The sequence below is a fragment of the Hakea prostrata genome, chromosome 4 (genome assembly GCF_041222555.1).
Source record: "Hakea prostrata isolate BN-2017 chromosome 4, UWA_Hpros_2, whole genome shotgun sequence".
Lineage (NCBI taxonomy): Eukaryota > Viridiplantae > Streptophyta > Magnoliopsida > Proteales > Proteaceae > Hakea > Hakea prostrata.
The window spans coordinates 43,773,913-43,785,587 of record NC_142603.1 but is presented as its reverse complement, the minus strand read 5'-3'; the positions used below and the strand labels follow the sequence as shown (position 1 = coordinate 43,785,587).

General features: G+C 36.5%; 1 pseudogene; it reads left to right on the top strand.

Moving 5' to 3' along the window:
* The first annotated feature begins 3,496 nt into the window (after nt 1-3,496).
* On the top strand, nt 3,497-7,616 carry LOC149019006 (disease resistance protein L6-like; annotated as a pseudogene).
* Nucleotides 7,617-11,675: the final 4,059 nt, after the last annotated feature.

Here is an 11,675-nt window from a genome sequence, read left to right as displayed (position 1 = left end):
CTCAACCCCTAAAACTGGGATAGAAGAAACCAAAACCTGTTGAAGATAAATCGATCACAAAAATTGTAGATACGAAAATTAAGGTGTCACCTAAAACCTACGAAATCAAAATTGGAATCGAAATCGTCTTCCTTCTTATCATCCTCATCCTCTACTTCACTATCTTCAAAGTAAAAAACTCAACAACCCAGATCATCTTAGCCATTGTGGACGGTGTCTCACCGAAAATTCTTTCCCAATTCAAGGGTGGAGTTTGATATCACCTTAGACCTCAAAATCCTCGATCACAACCCCAACCATGCAAGTTTTAAGCACGGCTTTGGCGTCACCCTCGTATACTACCACGGAACTTAGGTTGTTGTGGGTGATCTTTCTCATGGCAATGTTCTTGCAACTGGATCCGAAACTCTTGGTAATAGGATTAATCTTTAGGCTGACCAGTTCTTACCTGGAATTTCTTGCTCTCAACACCGATTTGGGTGAATTTTAAGGGTTAGAAAGAGAGGGAATAATGAATAGAAACAGAGGTCATCTGACTTCCATCTCTCCATTTGCAAAAGCAGAGTAATTGGTTGGCAGTGATATCGAACCCACAATGCCCACCGGAAATTTCACAGTCAAGACAAGTTCTGTTCGTTCCCTAGTTCAACTCAAACCCAGATTACAAGGCCCTAGCATAATAGCATAAGTGTTCCTCAGATCCGTCACATTAGATGAATTACTAATAGCACTCCATGTCGCTGCAATCCTTTTGACATCTCTATCAAATGGGGGCATTATTGTCATTTTTCTACTCAAAAGGCATTTGAATAATTTAAAATTTAAATAAGTTAAACAAATATAAGAGTATTTAAGTAATTTTAATAATTATTTAATAATAAAATTTAACTATAGATAATTTGTAATTATGAATATAGGTGTCATGTAATTTTGGAGATAATAATGAATGATTAAGTTAATAGAAATGTCAAGCCGCTTGATATTATTGGTTGAGCATGCTTCACATTGGCCATGGAAAGTGGTTTCCAAAGGGCTGTTTTCTTTTCGTTCTTTAAAGGAAGTTTCCTTGAAACAATGGTGTCGCCCACGAAGACCACAAGCTTGAAAATCATTAAAGGTGTGAAATGTAGAGGAAGGCTTGTAAGTTTTGACTTTGATGGGGGTGGCATCTTTCCAATGGAATCCAAGGAGAATCACGTGAAAATTTCTATAACTAATAAATGAATCCATGAGAAAACTGGCAGAACTGTCTAAAACGACTAATTTAATCAATCTTTCACCACTACCGAAGTCCTAATGCAGTTGTTCATCCATTCTTCATTTTTTAATTATTCAGATCTAGCGCTTAATTAATAAATTCTTAGTAGTTATACTTGTTCTTTAATAGACGAGTCTTTGCCGACAATATCATCGAGACTACATAATACAATTCTGGCTTAACACATCTTCTCTCAATTAACTTTTGAAAGGATATTAACCAATCAACTTCACAGTAGTTCATGCATGAGATATTTGTTTTCACTGCCTTTGTCTTCTTCTTTCATGTTTAGCCTTTCTTGGGTGAGATTTCTATTTGTGTTTCTCTAACTAATATTTCTCCAGCTTTTTAGCATGATTATTTATATTATGTATATCTAGTTATCACAAATAAGGAGAAATAACAAATCACAAATATAAGTCTTGTGTTCAAACCTTCTTCGCGTCAGCCGAGTAGTTGGATAACCACTTGAGGGCTTCTCCAGCGTGACTTGAGCAGATGTGATGCCTGCACTCATAAAAAAATTAGAGCGGCTCGACTTGTGTTGGTTAGGGGACTGCATCTGACGCTCATGCTAGTCTAGGCAACAATAGAAGGCTCTGAGAGGGTTCTCAAAGCATAGAGAATGATGATGAGTAGAGTCTCATACCTTGTCTATCTTAAGATGTATGTTATATAGTGATTACCTATGGGTAGTTCCTCCGTCGATTTCACCCACTGATTGAAGAGTGGATCGAGTTGCCTTAGGAAACACGTTCATTTCTTAGTGGGACTAATGGAGCCGTTACTCCATCATCCACTTCCCTAGGTTTTGGAGTGAACATGATGGGTGGTTATCTCTAACTGGCCATTTTGACTTGGTCGTCTTCAACGTTCCTCTTCGCACTTAGTATTAGGCGTTTCCTCATTGCCCGAGCATATCCCGAGTAATTCTCAAGATCCTCTAGGGGAGAAGCTCTCCAACTTCCCAAGGGAGTGTTTATGGAGTTGCCTGAGGGGTTCTCCAATCTTTCGGAGGGAGAAGGTTCTCCATACCTTTCCCTGAGGGGGGGAGGTTCTTCAATTCCCTGAGAGGGTGTAAGGGATTCTTTCTGAGGGGCTTTCCAACTCCTTGAGGGTGTAAAGGATTCTTCCCAAGGGGGTTCTAGGATTGACTACCTTCCACAACAATAAGCTCAAGAGCTAGTAGCGACTATTTGTAGCCACAACTCGTGCACTTTTTTGGTATTTGAGGTTCATCCGGGCCAGCTTGCGCGCACCTCGATTACATCCTTGGGCGAGCTTTGTCGTCTACAAGGGTCAAACCCCTGATCTTTCCACTGAGAAGCATGGATCTTACCACTCTACCAACCCTGCAATGACAACTCTATGCACTTCATTTGTTGGGTGATGTTTAATTACCAGTTGGTGCAATAGTTCCCAAATCAATGGTTAAAGTGTCTTTAACATGTAAACACCTAAAATTCAATTCAAAAGAGACATGCATGATTACCCCTTGGTTCGGTACTCTTTGGTTTACTTGATTCTCTCCTTGATCTCTCAAGTTGAGTCTAAATAATTTAATCTTCAAATATCAATCATTTAAACTTATCTTGGATTTGCAATTAAAAAAATTATTTTTAATTATATGATAAATCATGCAAATAGTAACAAAGGAATATAACTTGTAGACCATAATTTATTATTACAAATAGTTTCTCAAATGTAATCGTTCCAAAGAGAAACCTAGTGTGAATTCTTCAATCAGTTAATGTTTTTTTAGGTTTCCATTTATGAAAGAGGATCAATTAATTTTAGGGATAGTAAACCTTCATAGAATATTAGCTAGGATCCCTTTATGATGATGAAATAACTCAAATAAGGCTTTTATAAATTTTTGTCCCCATAATGCTTTAATAATCGGAAATCCACATCAATGACAGCTTTTTTGTTACTAAAAAATTACCCAATTGCAGTAGGTGACATCTTCTCCATTATTTAAAAATCCCAATTTGTAGTTCGATGGTCAAGATTCCTTGCCTTAGATTAACTACAAATGTTTAATATATAATATAGTAATAAAACATGAATTATTGCTTCAATAAAAACAAAACTTTCCTTCGATTAAGGAGCATTGGAGTATGCTCCATTGACTTTACATCCTCAGTAGGATTATAAATATAAAAATAAAAAATAAAAAATTGTGATTGAATAAAATTAAAACAAACGTTGGAAAGTCCTCCACGCATGCCTGTGAATTGCTCTAGATCTATATATCATTACTAGTTGGTCATTCCCATTTAGCTTTTCAGTGGTTCAGATCGAAGCTTTGGAATTCATATATCACTTTTCTTGTTGTTTAACTTCAGAGTGTTCACCAACAATACTTTCAAGACAACCCACAGATCATCAAGCTTGGCACGTTTCCCTGTAGGTGACATTTGAAAGTGTCAAGCAATCAATTTCATACAATGGCTGCAGCTTCTCAACAAGCTTCTTCTTCTGCGAGTTATGGAGTGTTCTTGAGCTTTCATGGTAAAGATGTTCGTACTGGTTTCGCAGACCACCTCTACCATGCCTTAGTTGGGGCTGGAATTCGAACTTTCAGGGACGATGAAGAACTGAGTAAGGGAGAAGAGATTGCTACGAATCTACTTGTTGCTGTCCAGCAATCAAAAATCTCAATCCCCATTCTCTCGATGAATTACGGATCTAGCAAATGGTGCCTCAATGAGCTGAAGGAGATCTCTAAATGCAAAAGAACAAGGAACCACAATTGTATTGCCCGTTTTCTACAAAATTGAACCCACGGATGTGCGAAACCAAACTGGGGGATACATGACGGCCTTTAATGAGGACCACCCAAAGCGTTTTGATGACGCAACAGTGCAAGAATGGCGAGATGTTCTACAAGAAATAGGAAAATTAGATGGATGGCATATCAAGGAGGGCTCGTAAGTGCAAAACTTTCATTTTATTCACATTATAATGTTGTATGTATTTCTAACCTTAGAAACTCACAAAAAAGTTGCTCAAAATTAATAGACATGTGGTTGGATCAATAAATAATAATTTGGGTTTAGAGGTACCCAAGACAATTTTGTAGGAGTAAGAGCTAAAAATATCTGAGATATTGTCTATTATTTTTTCACCTTATTGCTCTCTTTGAGAGATGTTGACAAAGAAACAATACCAAGATATATAGAAGCACATAATAAATTTTGTATGATACATCATAATTCACTTGTGGACTTCTTCTATATGCAATATTGATTTCTTCTACTCTTTTTATTTTTATTTTTATTTTTTTAAAACATCATTCATACTCTTATGTATTCAGTGTTTTCTTGTTTGAGTTATACAGGCATGAAGGGAAATTGGTGACAGAAATTGTTAAAAAAGTTTCAATTACATTGAACAAGAGTCTCTGTCATGATTCTGACAAGCTAGTTGCAATTGAATCTCATATAAAAGAAATGTTAAAACTATTAGATATTAAATCTGAAGTCACAAAAATTGTAGGGATCCATGGATTTGGTGGTATTGGAAAGACCACAATTGCTAGGGCTGCCTATGATAGGATCCTAAATAAATTTGAAGCATATGCATTTATTGGGAATGTTCGCGAGGATGCTAGAAAATTTGGTATCCAACATCTACAAAATAAACTTCTAAGCTCTACCATAAAGTATGAAAGTCCCAATATTGATGATGTAGAAATTGGAATTAAAGTGATCCAAGAAAGATTGTCTGCAAAGAGAGTTCTTTTTGTTCTTGATGATGTGAATGAAGTTATTCAAACAAAGTTTCTAATTGGGAATGGAAAATGGTTTAGTATTGGAAGTAGAATCATTATCACAAGTAGAAATAAGGATATTCTAATTACTAATAAAGCAGTGCTTTATGAGCCGAATTTAATGAACTTGGATGATTCTCTTGTACTTTTTAGCCGTTATGCATTTCAAATGGACCAACCTCAAGAAGATTATATGGATCTCTCAAAAGCAATAGTTAAAATTACTGGAGGACTTCCGTTGGCTCTTCAAGTTATTGGTTCTTCTTTATTTTCAAAGGAGAAATCAATATGGGAAAACAAGTTGATGAAGTTGCAGATGGATCCTAGTCATGATGTCATGGAAAGACTAAAAATAAGTTATGATGGATTGGGACATGCAGAGCAACAAATGTTTCTCGATATTGCTTGTTTTTTTATTGGAATGAAAAAGGATTTTGTGCGTTATATATGGGAAGGCTGTAACTTTTTCCCACAGTCAGAACTTGAAGTTCTTTGTGCAAACTCTTTGATAACGATTAATGAAAACGATGAGCTAGGGATGCATGACGTGCTTCGTGATCTTGGGAGAGAGATTGTTCGTCAAGAGAGTACAAGACTGGGGGAACGTAGCCGAATATGGTGTAAAGAGGAAGCCTTGGATGTACTCGACCAACAACAAGTATGTATTCATTATATATATTGCAGTTTTTTGCCACAATTTTGTGAATTTAGTTATTTGAGGCATATTTTTGGGTTTCTTAGAATAATTTAACTTTGGAAATTTATTGAAAGTCATTTCTGTTGTAGGGAACAAATAAGTGTGTCGGATTTCGACTTGTGGAAGAATGTTTGACAAGTGAGGGCCTTGATGCAATGACTGAATTAAGATTACTCCAACTTGATTATACAAAAATCGTTGATAATTGCTGTAATTCTTTTTCGGAACTAAGATGGCTTAGCTGGAAAGCTTGCAAAAGCAAGTCTTCTTCAAAAGTGAGACAACTTAGTTGGAAAGGACGCCATGGACTATTTTCACTAACCAAATTTTGTTCAAAAAAATTAGTTGTTCTTGATCTTTCATATAGTGAGATGACTGAAAAGTGGGTGGGTTGGAATTACATCAAGGTCTCTCTCTCTCTTCTGTATAATTTGTGAATTTCCAAGTATTTTCTAGAAAAGAAAAGAACGAATCCTAATTCTTCTTTCAATTATTTTGCAGAACGCAACAAATCTTAAAGTTCTAAAACTCGAGAGGTGCTTGGAGCTATGTTGTACTCCTGACTTTTCAAAAAATCGACTTTTGGAGATACTGTGTCTCAGAGGATGTAGCAACTTGGAAAGGGCCCACGAATCTTTTGGTTATCTGAGAAACTTGGTCACATTAGATATGCGTGTTGCTTCAGATTAGTGAATCTCCCAATTAAAGTTTGTGAGTTGGCATCTCTCAAAACACTCGACCTATGTGCATGTTCGTCTCTGAATAAACTGTCAAAAAATTTGGATCGCATCACTTCCTTAACAACACTGCACATATGTGACAGCCGTGTCATCTTCCCAGCTCTCCCTCCAAATTTGACTAGCGTTGGTTTTCATCAGTGTAAATGTCTTCTAGAGATCCCTAATCTTCCCCCAAGTTTGGCCACCCTAGACGTCACTTCCTGCTATTCACTTGAAAAAATAACGTTACATTCTCTCTCAAGTTTGACCAGTTTGGATATTTTTTGTTGTGCTAACCTTAAAAGCATATCAGGTCTTCCGTCAAGTTTGAGAAGCCTAAAAATAAAATATTGTCCATTTTTGGACAAGCTATCAAGTACATCAGGAGCCTTGAGAAACTTAAAGACATTAGATCTTGTAGGTTTGTCTCGTCTGAAAGAGATTGATTGTGCTGACGACAAATTGGAGTCTTTGGAACTGTTCCGAATTAAGCAATGCAATCCATTAAAAAGACTACCAAAACTGAGGTCGTCCAAAAGTCTAGTGAGTTTAACGATCTGTGAAGTTGACGTCTTGTCCGATTTTGAAGGTGAAGGGATGGATTCTCTTGAGGAGTTGAAGATAAAGCAGTGCAAGTCACTCAAGAGAATACCATACCTGAGGGATTCGAAACGGCTGAGGGAACTACAAATTGATGATTGCCGACAATTAACAGAGATTGAGAGCCTTGAGAGCTATGAATCCCTAGAAATATTATTCATTTCAGGAGTCCGTTCGTTGAAAGTGTTGCCAGTAGGAGATATCTCAGCCCTGAATAACTTGAGGGACTTAGCTGTTTCCAACTGTGATGAGTTACAGATGATTCAAGGCCTACACAGATTGGAGTGCTTGCAAGAATTATCCATAGACGATTGCAGGAATTTGAGAAGATTACCGAATCTTTTAAACTTGAAAAAGTTGTGGAGGTTACAGATTTCCAGACTTAACAACTTATCCACAATTCGTGGACTTGACGGGTTGAAGTCCTTGGAAGTATTGGAAATAAAGAACTGCAGCCATATAGATGGGATTTACGGTTTTGAAATATTAGGATTGGAGAGGTTAAGGACTGTAAGGATTGTGGATTGCCCCTTCTTGGAAACTTATTACCGAACCCCTCCGAAATAAAAAAAAAGTACTTGGGAGTACCGAATTAAAGGATGCAACAATCTACCCGATTCTCTGCACTATTTGCTAGTAGCTTGTGTTGTGGAAAAAGTGCCCTTCCTTCTTCCTCAAGAGTCACCCCTTGCTGATCAGTTGAAGGTATTTTTATCATTTTGGGTAATCAATTTGCCTTCTGTTCCTGCACATGTTACTGTTCATAGTATTACGTCTGTAATCTAGACAGGAAATTACCTGATTTCACTTCCCATTACTTAAATACATGGCTATTGATAACGATATGCAGGTTATATACATGGAGCAGAAAATACAGTCACTTCTTGTGTTGCTTTCTCTAAGCTCTTCATTTAGTGCTGTTGATTTGTCACCCAACTGGAAGCCAATCAGTTATTGATAACGATATCAGGTTAGCTTTTCAATATTTTTGTTTCACCATGGGTGGTTGCCTTTATAAATTTTGACTTTGCCTTCTTCCTTCATATTTCCTTCGTTTCTCCTCTCATTTGTTTCTCTTTCATTGCTTAAAGAAAAGCAATTGTAAGTTTTAGATACATATGGGCACGGCTGGGGTTATGACAAAGTTAAATTCTGTTCAAACTAATTTGTGTTTTTACTATATGGTATAGATACATTTCCTTTAGCTTGATTGATGTTTACTGCTATTGGCTGGATTTGAGATGCTTCTTTTTTTAATTGCAGGATACCAGATAAGAAAAAAATTGATGATGCTGGTGGTTCCAAGTATCCCTGAGGACTGGTCCTTCACTTTTTGTGAAGGACTGAATTCATTTCACTGGCTGAGAATTGGTCCCGGTTGAAGGTCTGTGGGTTTCCTCTGTTTCTTTTTTTACTCCATGGTGACTGGGAGATGCCAGAGTGGTTCTTCAGTTGTAATCCTCTGTCGCTTTCGATGAACTCTGCGTCATACCTGAAGAACAGGTAAATGCTCCATTTTATCAATTTATGTTCTGGTTGGAACTTCCACTGTTATGGTTTTCTTTCTTCCTTTTCCTCCGGTAGTTTGAATTTCTGTCAATTGTCACTCTATTCAGTCGAGTTGAGTTTGGAGAAGATTCAATTGGTTCGGAACTTAATATTGGAACAGCATTTAACTGAAAGAATTTTCTCAATCAGAGATCCTCAGGTATGTTTTTCACCAAAATCACAATGACCCCCTTTCTTTTAACTTTTTTTCCCTCTCTTTATGAGATTTTAAGTAATAAAATTCTATTTTTGTAATTAAACGTTTTAATTTTTGCTAATCAAGCAACAGCTGAGGCTCAAATCCTACAAGGGACTCGAGCTCAACAGTTGAGTTTATTGGGGGTTCAGATACAGTGGAGAAGCCAGTGTAGAATGTATGTTTTCCTGTGTAGTGTTAGTTATATTCAAGTCCGTGTGCTTGGATAATAGCATGGTTAGAGAAAAAGGTACAGGATTTGCCTTTTTGGGGAAGATAGTTTTACACAGATTTTTTTTTCATTGTGTGGATAGTAAAAACCTCAAATAGAATAGAGTAGCCATTGTCAACATATATCATATTAGCTTCATTTTAATTAGAACTGGGGCACTAGATTCTAACGCCTGAGAGTTTTATGTCCAGGAAAAGGCGTATTACATTATTGTAGGATCATACAAGTGAAACATGATCCAAGAATCCTACCTTGAAAAAAAAAAAAAGCCACAATTGCTTTTTTAAGAAGAATGATCTACATAATTTTACCATAATATTATTATTCAATTAATTGCTTGTCAAATGTTCATAAACAATACAGTGATCCCTTCCATGAACAGAGAATAGCCAATAAGGTATGATTATTTAAGTTCTCATCAAATGCATCAATAAACAATACACAAATTCCTCCATGATCCCAAATATTTTCCATATTCAATAAGTTTAGTAGGATGATCTATGATCTCATTTGCTGCCTGTTTGATGACCATGTGAACGTAGACCGCACAGTTGGACGTGTGTTGTGAGACAAGACAAAAGTTTGTCTATTCTCTAATTCAGTTTCCCATTCAAATCCATTTCCACCTGATAGGGCCCCAGGATCACGGTATTAAGCTACATTGAGGAAAGAAACAGGAGATTGGGGGTTATAAATAGAGAGGAAAGGGAGAGGAAATGGGGGATTAGGATTTGTTATGGGAGTGAGTTAGGGCAGCCGTAGGCTGAGGGGCACCATGAGGTGCTGGGGGTGACTGGCACCATTAAAACTAGTTCTATCTTGTTAATTTCTTGTGTTTTCGTATTGATTTCTAGAGTGGTTACAAGGTTCTTATCACCACCCGGGAGCTCTATTTGGTAAGTGGGAAGAGAAGCTCGTGGCATGTTTCTGTAATCTCTTACTTCTCGTCTTTTAAGACTCTCAAAACATGAAAACTGGGAACCTGCGTTCAAGTGTGCTGCTGTACACATCTTGTCCTTCAAACCAGAAAACATTGCCATGGAGCTGTCTTAAAAGATCATTTTCATTTGCATTCATTACTGAATCAAGATTTCTTCTTCGGCATAATTTTTGCATGATAATGTATCTGTCAATGTAGTTTCATCTAGATGAAGTTTTTGTGGAGAAGACTGGAATTGCTAAAGCTGTAGAACAGGAGCTTGAAAAAGTAAGTCAGTTTATGGACAAAATGAAAATATGAGAATGTAATATATGCTTTTGGGAAGTAACCACAATAATTCAAATGCTGTACTTTAAAAATGAGTTTTTTTTTTTTTTGAAGTTACATATAAAGCTTATTATCCTATTTTAAATAATTACACAACTAAAATCATGGAAACTGAACTTGCAGAGAGCCTGATAAGCATGTGAAGTGAGCAATGAATGGAATCAATGCTGGTTAGTACCTTACAGATAATTTGATCGGTTATAAAATCTTACTTCATCCCTGTAATATTCGATCTTGCACTTGCATGTTCAGAGTGTGGTAAGAAAAGCAGTGTGACAACTCTCTGGGAAATGTTTTCCTTGGATTTCTTTGCTAGGTGACTAATTCATAGTGCAACCACATTGAAGGATGCAATAGCCAACCCATGACATTTCCTGAATAGGAGATCTTCTGGATTCGCCGTATCTGTAGTCTTCAACTGTTCATCATATGGTCAGCATTCTTGGAATTGAAGCTGGCCTTGAGTATGAAAAGGTGAGTAGTGAATTCGTTTTTGCAATCTTAAAAGTGCCTTTTCCTGCTCAAAGTATTCTAAATCATTCTGTGCATATACCTTGAATTATTTTGCTAACCCACCTAAGAAAGCTGTCTTTATTTATGATAAAACCTATTGTATTTTACGAATTTATGCACACACTACTTTGGGCTAAGAGGATACAGTGAGCCGAAAAAAATGCTTAATTCCAGTGGTATGTATAACTAGTAGCTGAGCATTAGAATTTGCTATTTCTACGAGTCTTATGTGATTCATGTGTTAATTATATAACAGAAAGTTTGAAGGAGGTCAGAAGGGTTGTCCCAACATACCTACATACACACTGTGAATGCCAATGCTAGTGAGTAGTCTCTCGCTCTCTTAAGGGACATACAAGGTTTTGAAGGACTTGTGTGCTCTTCCAAGCCGGATATTGTCTCCTAAAGAAATCCAAGAGCTATGTCTACTGGTGTATATGGAAATATGATTGTGAACACCTATCTGAGGAAGAAAATTTCTTAAATACTTTGATGACTTGCAGAGATTAAGACATGTATTATATATTAATTTTCTTAAATGTTTTTTGGTTATTCTTCCATTCAAGTATAAAATTTTGAGAAGTCAAATAAGGAAGTATAGGCTCTCTCTTTCTCATTATGAGATGATTTTGTGTGGATGAAAATAATGGGTTAAATTGTTATTTTATTTTAGTTCATAATCTGCTCTCGGTTTTCTTGATTTTTTTTCTTTCTTCTTCTTATTTTCTCTATTGAATGGAACTTTCCACAGGTAATAAAAATGTATTATTTTTAGGGATTTATTTGAAACCTATGTATAAAAAAAATAAAATTTTGCAATGGTAAGGACTTTCTGTAGCAAAAGCCATTAGGTCTATTGGGACCCATTTA